General features: G+C 44.2%; 2 long non-coding RNA genes across 2 annotated transcripts in view; both read left to right on the plus strand.

Annotated features, from left to right (window-relative positions):
* LOC103848671 overlaps positions 1 to 2,133 on the plus strand; it is a 4,985-nt gene extending 2,852 nt beyond the window's left edge. The window contains exon 2 of the long non-coding RNA XR_629180.3: positions 1 to 2,133. This exon is cut by the window's left edge and continues 1,369 nt beyond it. This is a non-coding gene — a long non-coding RNA (uncharacterized LOC103848671).
* Positions 2,134 to 11,376: 9,243 nt separating this feature from the next.
* Positions 11,377 to 19,001, plus strand: LOC117132957. The gene is made up of 2 exons (XR_004456724.1): positions 11,377 to 15,994; positions 16,782 to 19,001. It is a non-coding gene; the product is annotated as an uncharacterized LOC117132957 (long non-coding RNA).
* The last annotated feature ends 572 nt before the right edge of the window (positions 19,002 to 19,573 follow it).

The following is a 19,573-nucleotide window of genomic DNA, read 5'->3' on the forward strand; positions in this document are numbered from 1 at the left end:
ACATGTTAAGGGCCGTGTTGTTGGATTGGGGCGATTCATGGGAGAAGCATCTACCCTTGCTCGAGTTTGCCTACAACAACAGTTTCCATACCAGCATGAAGCATTGTATGGGCGAGCATTGTATGGGCGGCCTTGCAGGACACCATTATGCTGGACCCAAGTGGGGGAGAGAAGCATGTTGGGTCCTGAGATTGTCGAAGAGACCACTGAAAAGATAACGTTCTTAAAGAAGAAAATGAAAGAGGCTCAGGATCGTCAAAAGAGCTATGCAGATAGACGGAGGAAACATCTTGAGTTTCAAGGGAGGGCTAGAGTTTCTGTAAGAAGAAAACTAGACCCTAGGTACTTGGGTCCGTTCAGAATCATAGAAAGAGTTGGGGCTGTGGCTTATAAGTTGAACCTGCCATCGGCCATGGATGCGTTCCATAACACGTGTTTCATGTGTCCCAACTCCGAAAATGTTTGTCTGATCAGGACATAGTACGACCGGAGACTCCCGCTGATTTGGGTAAGAATCTGACCCTAGAGACAATGCCGGTTCGCATTGTGGATCGAACAGAGAAGGCAACAAGGAAGAAGACCATTCCCATGATCAAGGTCGTGTGGGAATATAATGGCAAGTATGTAATCACTTGGGAGACAGAGGCAAGGATGAAGGCCGAGTATCCTGAATGGTATGATCAGTTTGTCTGAGAGGAAACACTTAGTGTGGGATCATTGGGGACGAGCCATGGTGCTGGGAGACGCACCAGTCAGGTCATTTGACCAGGACCCAAGCATATAATGGCTCAGGTATAAGGTTAAGGGCATCAAAGTGTTGAGACTTAACCAGAATGAAGAAGGGATGGATTTAATGGAGCTGGACGAGTAATGTGGGCGCTGGACGGGACACTCAGCTGGTGGAGCTGGAAGGACTAGCTCACTCAGCTGGGGCCAGCTAGTAATCAGCTCAACTCAGCTGGGCTGAGTGTTCATGTTCGAGACGGTTGGGGCGGTTATGGTCCGGTTAGATGGTGAGGCCACGACATGGACGGTCAGTTAAAGGGCTTGGCCTTAGGATCAGGATAGAGAACCGACAGGAACAGGAGCAGTTGGAGGCTGTTGAGGACCGGTTGGGGGCAGTTATTTCCGAACGGTTGCAAGGGAGAGATAGACACCTTTTCGGCCCCATGGCAGTTACTGACTCCCTCTCTCAAGTGAAGTGGTTCAGCTCAGCTAGCTGGATGAGCTAACTAAACAGATAAGTCAGCTGGGACAATGACCTAACAAGCTAGCTGGTTGCATAGATCTAGATAGAATGGTTAGGGTAATGGAACCTCAGATTTGTATGACTTGATTTGGGATCAGGATCGACCTTGGAGCTAGCTGGTAGTTGAGAATACTAACCATTAGCTGAGCTGATTCGACCAGACAAGTATTATATTGGCTGTAGACCAATGGTTAAGTAGAGAATATCCGCTGCGTATGAGTTGAAATGATCTAAGCTAGGGAATGACTAAGGTAGTCTTAAGCTAAGGTCTAAGTTAGCCCTCGCCTATGGGCGATAATATAGATAAAGGGCAAAATTAAAATTTTGAGAGGTTCGGTCAGTGTATGGACCGAGCGACGTGAGGCATCGACCGCGGCCTAGTCGGCCGGGATCGGGTCTTACAATCCAAGCCCTTGGCCTTTGGCCGGACTGATCATGGTCGCCTGATCATGGTCGGATCTGATATTTTTAGAGTGATTTGTTGGAATCTGATTATGGGAATCTCTTAGTTGGGATTTATCAGGGATTATCATGTATTTTAATTAGTTTTTGGGAATTTATTTGAGTATGTTGGTTTTCGACAGATTATAGATTCTAAGTATCCGAACCATGCTTATCTAGACTTGATGTTAGGATATCGGCCTTATGAGTATGTATATGTCTTGTGTGGTTTCAGGATCAGACATGGACCGTGGTAAAGGAAAAGCACCGTGAAGACTCTGGCCATGGGAAGATGTGTGGTGAATGGGTCATTGTAGATAGATGTGAAGTATTCATAGCCTATTGTGCAACTTGTGAACTTATGTTATAATAAGTGTGTATAACCTATTAGGACGAAAATGTATGGATCTCAGTTTATATTTATACCATTGATTTGCCTCTTATGTTTTTTGTTTAAACTGATTGTCTTGAACCTCATCTGAATTGAATTGAACTTAGGAAGATACAGACTTATAAATCGGATTACTCGGACTTAGATTGAATGGTTAAGGCTGCGTATCAGTTTGGCTTAAGAGCCGGGATCGGATCTTACAGCTTCCTTGTTTGTTTCCCAAGTAGACAAGATATACAAGTTTCTTTCTCAGCAGTTATATTCGGTAGACCAATAACCAGTCCTTTGCTTATCATCGTCTTCATTGTCTCTGTATTGACATGTCCTAACCTTGCATGCCATCTTGAAGTTTCTGTAGGTAAGGTGATTTGCAGACATTCGACGACATCAGCTTGTAGATGCACTTTATATAGTCGGTTCTTTGATCTCGAGGTCTTAATCATCAAGTATCCTGTTCGATCAAAGACCTTGAGCACGTCATCCTTCATCCTAACATCACAACCAACTTCAGTGGCTTGTCCCAAAGACAAAATATTGCTTCGTAAACCATGTATATAATAGACATTACTCAAGGTTTTCTTCTCTCCTCCATTCAAAACCAATCTGATTGATCCTTTACCTCTGATATGTATGCGAGAGTCGTCTCCAAAGCGTACCTTTCCTGTAACTTCCTCATCAAGTTTATAGAAATACCTTCGATTTTAACTCATGTGGTTGCTAGCTCCATTGTCAAGATACCACATATTTTCCATGTCCTGCTCGATCTCGAACGTGCTTGGTTTTACCTTTTTCTCATTAAGGTATACCACTTCGTGTACCATCAACTCATCTGCTTCATGTGTATCTTCATCCTTTTTTCAACGGTTTATTGTAGCTTAAGCAGCTTATCAGGGCATTCGAATGCATAATGACCGAGCTTATCACACTTGAAGCAAGTGATGTGACTTTTATCTCGGTTCGTTAGTCCTTGATTTTGCTTCCAAGCTTCGTTAGTCCTCGTCCACCTCTCCAATTACCTCGTCCTCCATGACCTCTTCCTCTGCCAAATGCAGAACTATCTTGCGATGAATCATGACTACCATACATTAACTTCCCATTATCATCATGCTGTTCTTCCTCTTCTTCACTTATTCTTTCTTCAAAGCTAGTTGTATTTAGATCCAACATCTGTTCAATCGATGCAACCATGTGAATGAATTTCTTTCTCGGTAAGCTCTTGAGGAATTTCTTGACAAGTTTTGGTTCTTCAATGATTTCTCCAAGAGAAGCTGACCTAGATGAAATCTCAGTAAGCTTTCCGATGAAAGTACCAATACTATCGTCCTCCTTCATCTTACGTTTATCAAAGTCAGCCATTAATGTTTGTAGTCGTTTATAACCCTCACGAGCAGATATAATTTTTGATCAAGAAAATTCTTTAGATCAGTTTGAAGATTGATCGATCAGAATTTAAATAAAAATCGACACGGTGAATTAATCTCGACGGGGCTGTCTTTTGGTCGAAAAACCATCTCTTGATGGTTCTGGTCGAGTGTTAATTATTATCGTTGATTTTTATTCATGCTGGGTGAGTTTATTCAGAGCAGGACGAGATTCGAATGATGAAAAATATTTAGTCGAAACAGTCCGGAAAATATCGACAAAACTCTTAAAATTATTTCTAAACAGTCACATGCTTTGCACCTTCTAGCCTACTTGCTTCCTCAGTAATTAGGTCACATGACCTACACCTACTTGCTTGCCTGCTTGCTCATTAGAAGTCACATGCTGGTCACAAGCTACTTGCTTCAGCTGCTTGTAGCTTTCTTCATGGGAAGGAAAAGTTCATCTGCTTGTGCTGCTTGGTGTGCTGAAGCATGTCACCAGCTGTCTAACCTCATCTTTGTCTTTTGTGGGAGCAAACCCTCATCTGAAATAAAATACCCAAGAGAGAAAATTAGAGAGAGAGAAATTATGAACTAACTTTTACCTGCAGCTCCAGATACTTGTCTGAAATCCTTGCATCCTATGATCGATACTTCCAAGGTAAAGCATTCACTTTATATTTATGCAAAGAAATGAAGTCAGTAGAGGGGATGTCAGTAGAGGGGATGTCAGACGTGAATTGATGAGTTGTGTTATGTTAGAAATGGTTGCTAGGTTAGGATATTGCATAGTGTGCTTCTGTGATGTAGTTGCAAAATTGTTGAGGAAAAGATTTCTATGCTTTAAAATCTGTAGTCCCTAATATTTTCAAACCTCTTTCAGAGAGACTGTCTGTATGTTTTGCTTGAGGACAAGCAAAAGGGTAAGTCTAGGGGAGTTGATATACCTTGGATTTGACATGTTTTCATCCATGGTATATAGATGTTTTACTATAAATATTTCTATGTTTTCTACTCTTCTAGGTATGTTTTCAGGTTCAGTGCATTTTGGAGTAAAGCTATGACTTTGGAGCATTTTGGAGCTTAAAGGACATTTCTTCCGAGCTGACCATGTAGAGGTCGACGAGAGGAAGAACAATCGATCGATGTGCATCAGTGCTGTCGATCGACACCAAGATATGCCTCGACAAATGAAGATTAATATTGATCGATGTACACAAGTACCATCGATCGATGTCGAGACAGTGGACATGCGACATTTTTGATCCAGCGGACTTGAAGCCCAATTCCAAGCCAAATTACGAAATTGCCCTGATGATTTTTTAACCTAGTAGATTATATACTGCCTAAGTGTTTTGACGATTATATACTGCCTAAGTGTTTTGACGGCAGAGAGAGCTTTTTGTTACAGTTTTACTTTGAGAGAGAGAGAGAGAGAGAGAGAGAGAGAGTTTTGGAGAGAAGATCACTTGTGATTGGAACTCCTTGTTTTCATTTCTTTTCATCTATACTATGAATTCCCATTTCTTCATTGTCATGAATTGTTTTGCTATGTCTGAGTAGTTCATTTATTAGATCCAGGGTTCAGATAGGTTTGTGGGATTAACCCCAAACTATAGATCTGCCTTGTTGTGATATTCATGATAGATTTGTATTCATTGCTTGTTTTATCCTTGCTAACTAGAACATGATCATAGGATTGCATACTCAAGCACCCTTGTTATCCCATCCTGACATCTATCTATCATATTAGGACTGCTATAGAGGGCTAACCGCCAATTTAGTATCTTAATAGGGCATATCATACTCGCACATAGGCCTGACTAGAACCCGTCGATCGATGTCCTCAACTGACTATCGGTCGACGTAGGCAAAGGTGTATCGGTCGACGTCCCAATAGGACCGTCGATCGATACTCTTTCGTTGTCAACATACTAACCGTTGAGACACGAGATCTAGCCTGTTAACCAGTGAAACATGCGACAGCTGATCACTGAGTTAAGCGGTTGAGCTCTAACATATCATGCATGCAACAAATAGGCATCTATAAGTATTATAATCTCCAACACCTGAATAGTGGCCCTGCATCTAATATCATTTCCAATCAAGTTACATTTACTATTTACTTCGCTTGTTACTATTGCTATTTCATTTAAACATTTACAACTCTTAGAATTAATAAACACTAGATTTAATTGTTCCCTAGCTCCTTGTTGATTTGATCCCTAAGTACTACATCTGAACCTCTTTTGATGAGAGTAACACTCCTTAGGGTAATTTGAGTGGTATCAGTCAGCGGGATAAACGACAAAGTGGCCATCGACGCACTCAGAAAGATGCTCTGGTACAAGTCGAAATTCAAAAAATGGATAACCCTGGACAAACCGCGGACGATCCAGGACGCCCTCCACAAGGCAACGGACTACATCATAATCGAGGAAGAAACGAAAGTTTTGTCGCAAAAACATAAGTTGGCAAGACCATCCTCGAAAGACGTAGATCCGAAAGCAAAAAACAAGAACTCTCGTAACGACAAGTATGTCCATTACGAGGAGGAAGATCTCCAATGAGTGCAAAATTATGCGATCAATTCGGACCAAGGCCGAACCACGGGTAATACGTGGACCCGCAATCAAGGATATGACGAAAACACCTTCTTCGAGTTCCACCAGTCCCGAGGACACTCCACGACTAACTGCAAAGCTGCTGGCTGGCCGCGAAGCTACTCGCTGGAGAGCTCTCGGACGTAACAAGCGTGAAAGATCTCATCCTCGATTCCGATCGCCCTCCAAAGACGGATAGAAATCAGCCCGCTGAAAAATCCCCTCAACGAAATCAACCCGGGGATAAATGCGGCAGAAGGCTAGACGACAAGGGGAATGATAACAATCATCGCAGAGTCAACATGATCATCAGAAAAACGCAATACTGCAACGATACTGTTTCGGCCATCAAGGCTTACCAGCGGAAGGCATAGTCGAGTGCAAACTGGCCTACATGGTCTCCTCCTCGAGATGGCCAAAATTGCTCGATCACCTTCACAAAGGAGGAAGCTTGCGGCATCGATCAACCTCACTGCAATCCGCTCGTCAGAGATCTCGTCATACGAGATCTGGAAGTCGGGAGAGTACTCATCGACATGGGAAGCACGGTCAATGTAATCTTCCGCGACACTCTCAATCGAATGAGCATCGAACTCGAGGAAGAAACCACTCACGGGTTTTTCGGGTGAAGTGTCGATGACTCTCGGATCAATCCAGCTTCCAGTCATGGAGAAGGAGATCACGAAAATCGTCGAGTTCGCGGTAGTCGACCATCTCGCTATCTTCAACGTGATCATGGGAACCCCATGGCTCAATGCCATGCAAGCAGTTCCGTCCATGTACCACCTGGGTGTCAAATTCCCAACACCAAGCGGAGTCGCGGCTATCTGGGGATGTCAAAAACGGTCGCGGCTATGCTTTCTCGCACAGCACAAGTTAAGGCAAATCGCGACTTCTGCAACAACAAATCGCAAACGCACAAAGATAGATCAATCTTTGGCCAAAAACGCCCCAAGGAAAGACGATTTAACATCGTCTGCCGACGAAAACGCCTCGGACGTCGAAACTCAACACGAGTCCGAAGTCGACGCTACAACTCAACCAGAACATCCGGAAAAGAGCATTGACCCGACCACGATCGTCATGATCAAGGCGGTCAGCACGACGACAACCGCCGAGTAAAAAACGCTCGCGGCATGAAACAGAACTACGAGATGGCTTGATCCTCGAAAGAGGTACGTAGGCAGCTCTTTGAAAGACGAGTTCAGCTATCCCCCTCTCTAAAAAGGGGGGGGGGAGTGGGTGCGTATACTCGTATACTCCCACATAGGAAAAAATGCATTATTGTAACCGAGGTTTTAGAAGTTTCAAAAACTTCTAATACAATTTACATTGCTTTTTTTTATCGAAAACTCTTACGCTTCAGTTAACGCGAAAAACTTCACAACACGCCTAGAAACATTAAGACTCTTGTCAGCGGCCTCATCCGGCCCAAAATCGCAAAACGATCATCCTTCAACACTTAAGATACACGTATAGTCCTCGAAACAACTGCGAGACGTCGCAAAATCAAAATTTGAGATAATACTAACAAATTGTCCGAACGCGACCACTAAAACCTTGAACCCCGTTCGTCGATTGGTCTTGACAAACACGTCAGCCGTCTTAAACAAATGCAACTCGATCACTCTTTTGATCTTCAAACGTCCAACGCAAGGACGAAAGAGCGCTACAACAAAAATCTGAAATTTTGGTTTAACACTTTCAGTTGACTTAAAAACTCTCTGAGAAGATGCTCGATTCATACCATACAAGTCGTATAAGCCGAGAACCTATCACGGACTTTAAATCGGTACGGATCAGGAAGAAATCGCAACAGGAAAAACGATAGCCGACTAGTCACCGCACAAACCTTAAACCAAAAGTAAACCTAGGTCTTGCCCTAAACCCATCGCATTGGTCTCAGACATCTCAAGACATAATATCTAAATGATACGAGATCCTAAATCATGTCTCTCCGTTCACATCTCAATGTTCCCGAAAATCGTAAGAATAGGTAATTTTTACGAAAAGTCAACGAACGAATTCGAACTTGATCAAAACGATTCGAAATAAAATATCCATCATATATATAAAAACCGCGTAAAGCGGTAGGGATTCAAAGCCACCAACGACAGTCCCGGTAAACGATAAAACGGCCAAAACAGGCCCATACAATCTCTCGAAATAAAGGCCACATGCGGCCACAAACGTAGAACAGATAAAAAAACACCTCCCTCTCAATGATCACTCCACCTTTCAAGGTCTAAACTAAAAGTCCCCGGACAACAAAGCTCCAAACGCATCCGCAGGACGATTGACTTCCTCGCTATCATCGGAAAACCCGGTCGCGACCTCCTCAGTATCAATGGAAACCGGGATGGGATCCTAGAATCCCTGAATCCTCCCGTCAATCGAAGGAATGAGTGCCTCAGCGTGAGCATGTTCGTCCATGCCGCCCTTCATCAAACTCATTTCCTTCTCGAAAACGTAGTCATCGGCTCGTGTTTTCCACAGACTTCAGACTGAACCACGGCACTCACGGAAGTCGCCCACCGAGGTAAAGGCGTCCTTGAGGTTCCCATACTGGACCTGGAATTGAGAGGCACGAGTCTTCATCACCTCGATGATCTCCCTCTTGCCCTTCCTTTCCACCTTGTGGACAGCCCTCGCATGATCACGAGCAAGTAGCGCGTCTCGCTCCAACATTTCGCCTTGAAAGCGAGGGAGATCTCGTTCCGCTTTCTCCGCTTTAAAGCGATAGACCATGGCTTCCCTATGGCTCGCCTCAATGGCCAAACCAAGCAAGTTAAGGCCTTGCGAAACCGATTAACACGTTATAAGCGGAAAAAGAAACTCCTAGGCAATCGCCAAAATTCTCAAAAAAAAAACTAACCCCGTTGATGATGCGAGACCCTTTGGCGATGATTTTCAGCCTCCCTGATTTATTCGCAGGCGGAGGAGCATCAAAGCCCGAGGGTAGACCAGCAAAGAAATCATCGAAGCCCGGAATAGGAACCTCGCTAGTACCGCTTCTATCGCCGTAAGCAAGGTCTGGATCCCATCCTGGAAGCATAGAATCGTCCATCGAAAACTCTATGTCACCAAGATCAATATCTTTCCCCTTCAAAGAGTTCCACCCCTTCGCAACAGTGGGGGCAGCGTCGGGACTCTGATCATCATGCTCGGAGTCGCTCCCTGTTTCCACAGGACCTGGATGCACAAACCTCAATGCCTTCTGAACTTGCTTCGGCGTAAAAGAAGTCCAGAAAAACGGACCGTTCCTGAGAAGATCCCTCACTTCGATGATATCCTCGGGGAACGGAGCAAGCAGGTTGATGAAGGGACGGTCATTCGGCAACCTCCGGAACAGTGGGATACAACTCTCTTCGACAGACGCAGCGTCTATACGAACGAAGTAGAAAAACTTCTTCCACAAGTTGAAGTTGGAGATGAACCTCTTAACCACCGACATAAAGCTCCGAGGGACCAGACTATACTTGTCCGTATCCTTCACGAGCTGTAGCCTCAAAAGCGCTTCAAAGTGATCAATGGTAAGGGAGAGACCATGCTCGTAGCTCAGGATCAGGATTCCAATGAGGTGCTGAATGGCAAGGGGGTTCAGCTGGCTTATTGCCACCTCGAAACGGTCCAACACGCGGATGATAATTTCAGGAATCGGGAACCACAAGCGACAACGCACTACGAACGCTTCGTAACAAGTAATGTAACCCTCTGGGGGGCTACTAGCGCGCTCCCCTTGACGAGGAACCCGGAATTCCACCGCATCAGGAATGTGGTAGAACGACCGCATGATCTCGAGAAACTCGTCGGTACTCCTGCTTGGAGCACCTTCCTCGACTGAACGATGGGTCAGAACCGGGAACAACTTCTCTTTGGGAGGAGTGATCGAACCGTAATGCGCAACCCACCATGCCTCATTCTCGGTTGGGTCTACCGAATGAGGCACGAACTCTATCTTCGGAACAAGGAGCTCTTCATGAACGCTTGCGGACGAAGATCATTTCTTTGAAACCCTTTTCTTACTCGACATTTTGTTTTTCTCTTTTGGGAAACTAGAAGAAAAGGATAGAGAGAAAGAAAGAATTTTTTTCTTAAGGAAAATCTTTATGAGAACAAGCAAGTGAAAAAATTGTGAAGAAGTTACCTTCCTTCTTATAGGCATGAGGAATTACTATTTACTTGCAGATTTTCGGACACAAACTTCGCCCAAATACACCAATCTCGTCCGAACTCGCCATACCGCGCATTAGAATCTCGCTCGAAACCCATGATTCTAACGGGCTGGGGGGCTAACTGTTGGGGTCGAAAGCGGTTACGAAAAAGTTAACGTCCAAATTTCCGCAATATACAAGTATGACACTCCGCAACATAGCTTTTCGAGATGAAGTTCCATCTAGGATTCCATTTAAATCAAACATAAGCCATCGGAAACATACCCAAACCAATTACGGATAGGTTCGAGTATGACAATCGGAACACGGACAAACCAAACTCGGTCATTGCACAACTACCGCACATGCACGCTATCCGGTCGCTACGTAGCAACCGAGCTTGAGACAAGCTCGGTCGCTACGTAGCGACTGAGCATCTGTCCCGCTCGGTCGCTACATAGCGACCGAGCGTCCGTCCCACTCGGTCGCTACGTATCGACCAAGCTCGAGCCAAAGCTCGGTCGCTACGTAGCGACCAAGCTCTTCCGAAACGTCGATACAACACCAGTCCATGCATTCTCGTCTATCCTTCGATGCTATCTCCCAAAGACCGTAGCGAACTCAGTTCATGTTTTCCGCCATTCTAAATCATCGATCAAACTTTGCTGTAAAAACCGCGGAAAGTTTGTTCTTTATCGAAAGAAGTCGCAATAAACGTTTAGAGTCGGAAGACGGCCCAAAGGGACCTAAAACAGGACTCGAGGCCCATCCTACGATTTCTTAACAAAAGCCTGTAAACCGTAGGACGGTTTAAGCTTAGCGCGCAAGGAAGGATAAATGTCAAGTTTCTGCGGATAAATACGAAATTTTGAAGATAATTACGAAGATCGGAAAAAATGAAATATCTCCATTTTATGCTATGACGGATTAAGGGCAGAAGAGTAAAAGCGTAAAAGCGTAAACTGACCTTGGAGCGAGTATATAAGGAGTCCTAGGCGAGAGGCATGAGGGAGAATTTTCCAGAGCAAACTTAGCACTTAGAGCAATTTAGGCATATTTCCGTTTTTTTTTATTCGAGCTGCGACTCAATTAGGTTACTGCCGTCTTAGGGTTTTAGAACTAGGAATCTCGCCGACAGCTCTCGTAGCCCAGGCTATTACCTTGTTGTAACGCTCAAACGCGAATTCAGAATAAGATCTACTTTGCTCTCTTTTTGATTTCTTATACTTTATCGTTGTTATTCTCGTGTTATGATTGCTTGGCGTGTGGTATTAGCAGATATCCGGGACCTCTGGGAAATTAGGGTTTTCCTAGTTTCCTTATTTAAACGGAAATCGACAGTGCAAATTTTGGTTCCCACAGTGACGATGGCGGTGGATGAGCAAGACAATCCTTCAGAATTTACCCCAAGAGAAGCCGAGCTTCAACGACAGATCGACGTACTGCAGAGCCAATTAACCGACTTGCACAAGGCTCAGGAAACAACCGAAAATCCAGAGCTTTCCTCCAAGGTTCAGAGCCTGAAGGAAAACCTTCGTGAACACTCCAAACAGCTGGAGTTAAACGCCGAGAAACTCAACCAACTACAGACGGAGAACGCTGCACTCCGAGACCAGAACAAAGCTCCCAACACGGCAAACAACAAGAAGCGTTGCTTCAACACTCGGGTTCGACCTATGGGAAGCCTGAGCACTCCCAACACCGAAGAAGGCACCACTAACGCAACTCCTGCATCCAGAGCAGCCAGGGCAACACGAGAAGGGATCAAGGATCACCAGATCCATAACCTAGAGGAAAGTGATTCCGAACCTGAACCCGAGAAAGAAGAACCCGAGAAGATGGCAGCCGAGTCTTCCATAACCACCTATCTGGAGCAGATGTTTTCCAAGAGGTTCGACGCCATGCAATCCATGGTGGAGCGTCTACCAGGAGTAGCTCACCCAATCCAGAGGAGCAACCCCCGACTCGTACACAGATACTCCCTTCGCGGAGGAGATCGCTTCAGTCGAGATGTGTAAAGGGTTTGGCTCCACTCTAATTGGACCCGCCTTGCAATGGTATATCAATCTCCCTACCAGGTCCATCTCTTCTTTTGCCGGCCTGAGCGAGAAGTTCGTAGAACAATTCGCGAGTAGCAGGAGCCTGGAGAAGACTTCAGACGGTCTCTACGAGATCCTCCAGCATCAAGTAGAACCCCTGCGGGACTACATAGCCCGTTTCAATCAAGAGAAGGTAGCGGTCCCTGAATGCAGCATCCCTACCGCAATCTCTGCCTTCAAGAGAGGCCTGCTTCTAGACGGAGGGCTCTACAAAGAGCTAACCATGTACCCTTGCAAAACCATGGAGGATGTGCTATTCCGAGTGTGGGCACAGGTGAAGTGGGACGAGGACGTCGCTAGCCACGCCAAGGCTCAACCCAAACAGGATCAGAGGTCCACCCGATCAGACCAGGGAGACCGAGAAGAAAGATCCTCCCAAAAGGGATCCAAGGACTCCGAAAGCAGGAACCAAGGCAGGTTCCAATACCGGCCATTAGAAAAAGAAGAGGGGATGTATGTGTCTACCTGGCCCGATATCTCCCATCTCTCAATATCCATACCAGAGCTGGTCAACACGCTGAGGCAGATGGGCCAACAGGTAAAGTTGCCCCCAAAGATGATAGCACCTGACTCATTCCGGAACCTGGGATTCTAGTGCGACTTCCATCGCGATCATGGCCACAAAACTGAAGACTGCGTCGCCCTGAAGATCGAGGTCAACGAACTGCTCCAAAAGAGGCATCTCCGAGAATTCCTTTCAGAGAAAGCCAAGGCTCATCTTAGCAAAGAAGCATCAGGAAAATCCAAAGGAGACGCGCCAAGCTCACCACCTCTCCAGGACCGGGTGATTCATGTCATCTCAGGAGGCTCTGAAGTAAGTGGCGTGAGTCATGCAGCTGCGAAGAAGAACACCCGTAATGCTAAACACGGCCTGGAGACTTGTGGGAACCGAAATTCACATTGTCGATTTCCGTTTAAATAAGGAAAATAGGAGCACCCTAATTTCCCAGAGGTCCCGGATATCTGCTAATACCACATGCTAAGCAATCAGAACATGGGATAACAACGATAAAGTATAAAAACCGAAAAAGTAGAACAAAGTAGATCTTATTCCGAATCTGCGTTTGAGCGTTACAAGAAGGTAAGAGCCTGGGCTTCGAGAGATTTCAGCGAGATTCCTAGTTCTAAAATTCTAAGACGACAACAACCTAATTGAGTCGCAGCTCGAATAACAAAAAACGGAAAATTGCCTAAACTACTATAAGTGCTAATTTGCTGTGAAAAAGTTATCTTCCTGCCTCTCGCCTAGGACTCCTTATATACTCACTCCTAGGTCGGTTTACGCTTTTCCTCTTCTGCCCTTAAGCCGTCATAGCTTAAAAATGGAGATATTTTATTTTTCCCGATCTTTGTAATTATCTTCCAAAACTTCATATTTATCCGCGGAAACTTGACATTTATCTTTCCTTGCGAACCAAGCATAAATCATCATACGGCTTATGGGCTGTTGGTTAAGAAATCATAAGTGGGCTTCAAGTCACGTCTTAGGTCTCTTTGGGCCGTCTTTTGACTCGAAACGTTTATTACGGTTTCTTCGATAAAAACTAACTTTCTGTGCTTTTTATCATAAAGTTTGATCGATGACTTCGAGTGACGAGAAACATGAAATGGTTCAGCTACGGTCTTCGGGAGATAGAATTAAAGAGTAGACGAGAATGCATGGATTCGCGTCGTATCGATGTTTTGAGAAAGCTCGATTTCTTCGTAACGATCGAAACGTTCATGTGCTCGGTCACTACGTACTGACCAAGCTAGGTTCCAAGCTCGGTCGCTACGTACGCGTGTTCGGTCGCTACGTACGCATGCTCGGTCGCTACGTAGCGACCGAGCTTGGCTTGGGCTCGGTCGCTACGTAGCGACAGAGCTTTGGCTCGAGCTCAGTCGCTACGTAGCGACCGAGCTGTGTGCATGCTTGGTCGCCGCGTATCGATCGAGCTTGGCTTGTCTGCGGTCCGATTGCCATACTCGAGCTTGGTCGCAGCCGATTTGGATACATGTCTGTTGCCTTCGGACAATCAGTATTTAGGGTTCGATTATGATTGAACAAAATTTTACCGCAAGGCTCTTCGTAAAGATTTCTTTACGAAGATTACTTTTCGTAAAACGTTCATGCTGATTTTTACGGACTTTCAGACATTGATTCCGTCGTGACCGATTTTGACCCCAACAGTTAGCCCCCCAGCTCGTTATAACCATGAGCTTATAGCGTGAGGTTCTAGCGAGTGGCTTGGCAAGTTAGGCGAATTAATGGTTGAAAAGGTCCGTGGTAAGTGGTCTTCTCGCTCTTCTAAATGTAGAACGCGGTAAGATTGGGGCTGCGCCTTATGACGTCTGCCTACGTACCCTTGTTGAAGGGATCAAGCCTTTCGTAGTTTGTCTTGGAGTTTAGGTTTTTATGACAAGTTTTCAAGCGAGACCTTTTGCGGTCTAGTTTATATGTAGAAGTTATCAGGCGTGTTGCTGCCAATGGCATTTTATATGGGCGTAGAGGGAAGACTACGAGTTGTCATCTCGTTAATCTAACTCTGTGTGAACTACTATATATGTGATCTGTTTCAAGAGTTTTCCGCAATGTGTAACCTTGCGGGATTTCTGAAGTTGCTCGAATATTGGCCAAGAGACAAATTTTGGGATTTCGTATCAGGGTGTTTGATACTATGCCTAGAGATGTTATAGACCAGTGCACTGGGTTTTGGGCAAGACCTAGGTCTAATCACAGTTTTAGGGGGTGCGATGACTACTTCGACTTACGTTTCCCGTATCGTTTTCGACCTGATTCCATCCTGCTTTAAAGTCCGTGATATGTTCTCGGCTTACGTGACTTGAATGGTAGGAATCGAGCATCTCTTCGAGGACAATTTTTAAGTCTCCCGAAAGTGCTGACCAAAATTTCGGATTATTTTTTATGTAGCGCTATATACCCTTGTGTCGGGTGTACGAGAGCTATCTCTAAGAGATGGCTAAGTCTGTTTAGGATGTTAAGAGTTTGTTGTGATCAGAAACAAACGTATCGGTAGATATTACCCTTTTTGAGTCTTCACGAAGAATATGTTTTGAGAATATGTTAGTGCGTATGACTGTCTGGTCTTCCAAGAAGGTGTTTTTATAGAGGAAGGAAATTTCGTCGAAGAATGAATCTTCAGGCGTCTGCGACGTCTTGCGATGCTGAAGATTTGTTATTCTTTCGTATGCCGCATTTCGTGCTTGAAATGTTCGTGGGCTTGAAGATGTTTCGCGATGTTGCAAGGGTTTAGTCTTAGCCTTGCGTTTGAGAAACATTCTGGTTTGACTACGGATGTTTGCAGCCAAAGTTGTTGATCATGTTTGGATGCTAATAAATTGATTTGCGATCGAGGAATTAGGACTGAGGTGTCGCGTAAATTTGTCCATGGGAAGAAGTGTTTTCCTTCATAATGCTTTTTGAAGTGTTGACCTTCTGAGGTATATTTCGTGCATTTTTTAGGATGTTTCATATAGCTCTAGAAGCTTTTTACGAATTTTTTCCTTATATGCCGCGTATTATGGGAAAAACTTTGCGGGCTTAGACTGAATTGTAGAGCGTATTGAACTTGGCCAATTTTTGAAAAGTTTAGATTTTCCGTTAACCGTTTGGTTGTTAGGACAGAGTTTCGTTACGAAGCATTTATCATATGATTTCCGACTGTGGGCTATACGATAATTGTTCTCTTAATAGTCACATGACGTTTTTAGACAAATCGTAGATTGTCGTTTAGTCGTTAAGTGATGGAGCAATGGTTTCTCAAATAGTTTGGCTTGGTGAGAAGGATGTGTTCACTCAGAGAGCTAAGACCATCTCCAATGTATTTTTCTATTTTTATCTCTAAAATAGAGGAACTCTATAATAGAGGTGGGTTTTACTCCAATGTATTTCTCTAAAATAGAGATCTCTACATATAGAGCAAAATATAGAGGAATGTTATTTCTTCCTCTATAAATAGAGGAGAAAATAGCAATCTCTATTTTAGAGGCAAAAATAGAGAGGGGTTGGTGTGGTTTTGCCTCTAAATGCTATTATAGAGGTAGAAATAGAGGTGGGTTGGAGATGCTCTAAGGATGTTGTAGGTCAAGGTGGTACTTTAACATTTAAGGTCATGTTAGTTTACACTCGTCCTTTATAGGTGATGGCAAATATTGGTTTGGACCTTTAGTGGAAGGCGTAACTGACCGATGGCCAAAAAGCGCTTGTCGAGATTGATAGGCCAAGTTCGTCGGGGTTATCCGTGCTAATATGGCCGATAGTCGTAGAAAACGATTCTCCGCTCTAGGTTTCAGTTATACGACGAATATTTCGTATAATATGACCTATAGTCTTATGACAATTGAGTCTTTTTGCCTGAGGAAGACGAAGCCCAAGAGGTTTGCTATACAAGACATACTTCTTCATAAGGCATGTTATGTTAACTTTAGAAAGTTTTTTCGTAAGACTTGGTCTGATTGTACGAAGGATTTTTTGTGTAAGTAATGGGGACCGGTTTTACGAAGGTTGTAAATTGGTGATACGTATACATATGTCATAGTAGCGTTGTTTCTGCGGGTTTTACAAGAAACATTTCTGCTGTGATTTCGATCTTAGGTCAAAGTTGCTTGGAGTTACTCATGGAGTGTTACCGAAGCTTATTTCATTACGATTTAGTCGCAGAACGTTTTTCATAGGTTTTTTGAGCGGATTCTCATGACACATTCGTTTCTGGAATGAATTGGTCAACCAGAGGTGGATCTAGCTAACCATCGGGAGGAAAGTGTTTCTTTTAATGTGCACGATGCTACATCTATTCTCGAGTTTTCTTCGTCGCAAATGTTTTTGATGCTTTTCCGTGACTCACTTGGTACAACGGAAACTGAAAGAAATGCTTTGGTGAATGAAGATTTCTCGTAGAAAAATTTTAAACAAAAATGGCTTTCTAAGCCAGAAAAGGGTTCAATACTTTGGCTAATCGTCGAGTTTCAGTTTGATATTGATACAGGTTTTCTGTACACATGATTGCGACAAGAAATGATGTATAGTCTTTGAGATTATGTTTGTGATCGTCTGGAAATGTTGCTAGCGTTTAGACAAAATTTAGATTGTCGTTTGCCTATTTGGGACGATTTGCTTTGACAAAATCGTTTTCTTGACGATTTGCAAAAGTTATTTGAAGTTTGGGAGTATACGTGTATAGTATACGTACCTACTCCCCTTTTTGTTTTTTTTTACAGAAGAAAACAGTTGAACCGATACTTTGAAGGGTTGTGTATGTTTCTTCTTCTGAGGTTTGGAATGATCGATAATCCGAGACGATTTAAAGACGACGCTTGGACTGTGATTTGGTTGTTTCCATGTTGACGACTTGGAATATGTCGGTTCCGAGAAAATTGCCAGAAACGAATCGGTTTTAAGACGACGTTGATGTCTCTAGTTTTTCTCTCCTTAGGGAGCGAGCTTGTTATGCATGGCGATCGTTTCTTTATTTTCGGAGAGTTTAGATCGGTTTGTAAGATCTGGATGAACAGTTATGGAACGATATATCGAGACAGGAAAAATCACCTAAGACTTAGTTCGCTAGACTATCCACCTAGGTTTTACGTTCCCTAAAGTTCTATGGCAGTCTCAAAGGCGTTTTTATTTCATAGTAATTTCCTACGAAAATTCCAAGTCTGATTTCTAAAATTTCAAGTCGGAAATACCTTAGTTCTCTCGAAGATGCAGTTTTGTCTCTTCTCAGTTTTGCTTGCTCATTTCCCCTTCCTCTTCTCGTGTATGTTCGCCATTTTTTGATATTGGTGTTTATCCTTTGAAACTTGACATTTATCTTCCGAACTTCACTGTTATCTTCTCCTTAGATACGATGTCAATTTTAATAAAAAGGTTCAACGTAATCGTATAGTTGAGGCGGCTAAGGTGTTAAGTTAACCGTTGCTGTTTTATACGATTAATCTGAATCCATGCGAGAAAACAAGTCTTTGCGGTTTTTTTTATCGTAAATTTTCAATGGTAACTCTAATCGAGATGAAACAAGGGACGTTTCGATCGAGATATGAAGGAGAACACAAAGATGGAGGTAAGGGAGAGTAGGAGCAAGCGAAGGAGTTTAGACGAGTCTTACTTGTTTTCGTCGTAAAATCTCAATGGAAACTCCGATTGAGACTAAACGAAAAGCTGCGTTTCGATCGGGACTTAAAAGAGAACACAAAAGAGGAGCTTTTTAAGGCCTGGCAGGTCGCTACGTAGCGAGCAGGAGGTCTGACAGGTTGCTATGTAGCGTATAGAAGTAAGCCAAGAAGAGTCCTACTTGTTTTCGTCGTAAAATGTCAACGGAAACTCCGATTGAGACGAAACGAAAAGCGTTTCGATGAGGATTCAAAAGAGAATGCAAAGGAGGACCTTTCTGAGGCCTGACAGGTCGCTATGTAGCGAGTGAAGGTCTGACAGGTCGCTACGTAGCGAGTAAAAGCAAACCAAGAAGAGTCCTACTTGTTTTCGTCATAAAATCTCAACCGAAACTCCGATTGACACGAAACAAAAAGCATTTCGATGATGATTCAAAGGAGAACGCAAAGAAGGACATTTCTGAGGCCTGACAGGTCGCTATGTAGCGACTGGAGGTCTGACAGGTCGTTACGTAGCGAGTAGAAGCAAGCCAAAAGAGTCCTACTTGTTTTAGTCGTAAAATCTTAACGGAAACTCCGATTGAGACGAAACCAAAAGCGTTTCGATGAGGATTCAAAGAAGAACGTAAAGGAGGAACTTTTTGAAGCCTGACAGGTCGCTATGTAGCGATTGAAGGTCTGACAGGTCGCTACGTAGCGAGTAGAAGCAAAACAAGAAGAGTCCTTCTTATTTTTGTCGTAAAATATCAATGGAAACTCCGATTGAGACGAAACGAAAAGCGTTTTGATGAGGATTCAAAGGAGAACGCAAAGTAGGACCTTTCTGAGGCCTCACTGGTCGCTATGTATCGAGTGGAGAATTGGCTTGAGCTCGGTCGCTACGTAGCGACCGAGCTTCGCTAGAGCTCGGTCGCGATGTAGCAACCGAGCTGTGTGCGTGCTCGGTCGCTACGTAGCGACCGAGCTTTGCTGTAGCTTGGTCTCTACTTAGCGACCGAGCAGTACGCGTACTATGTCGCTACGTAGCGGCCGAGCTTGGCTCGAGCTCGGTCGCTACGTAACGACCGAGCTGTGTGTGTGCTCGGTCGCTACGTAGCGACCAAGCTGTGTGCGTTCTCGGTCGCTACATAGCGACGGAGCTGTGTGCGTGCTCGGTCGCTACGT

Source organism: Brassica rapa, chromosome A03, assembly GCF_000309985.2.
Source record: "Brassica rapa cultivar Chiifu-401-42 chromosome A03, CAAS_Brap_v3.01, whole genome shotgun sequence".
Classification (NCBI taxonomy): Eukaryota; Viridiplantae; Streptophyta; class Magnoliopsida; order Brassicales; family Brassicaceae; genus Brassica; species Brassica rapa.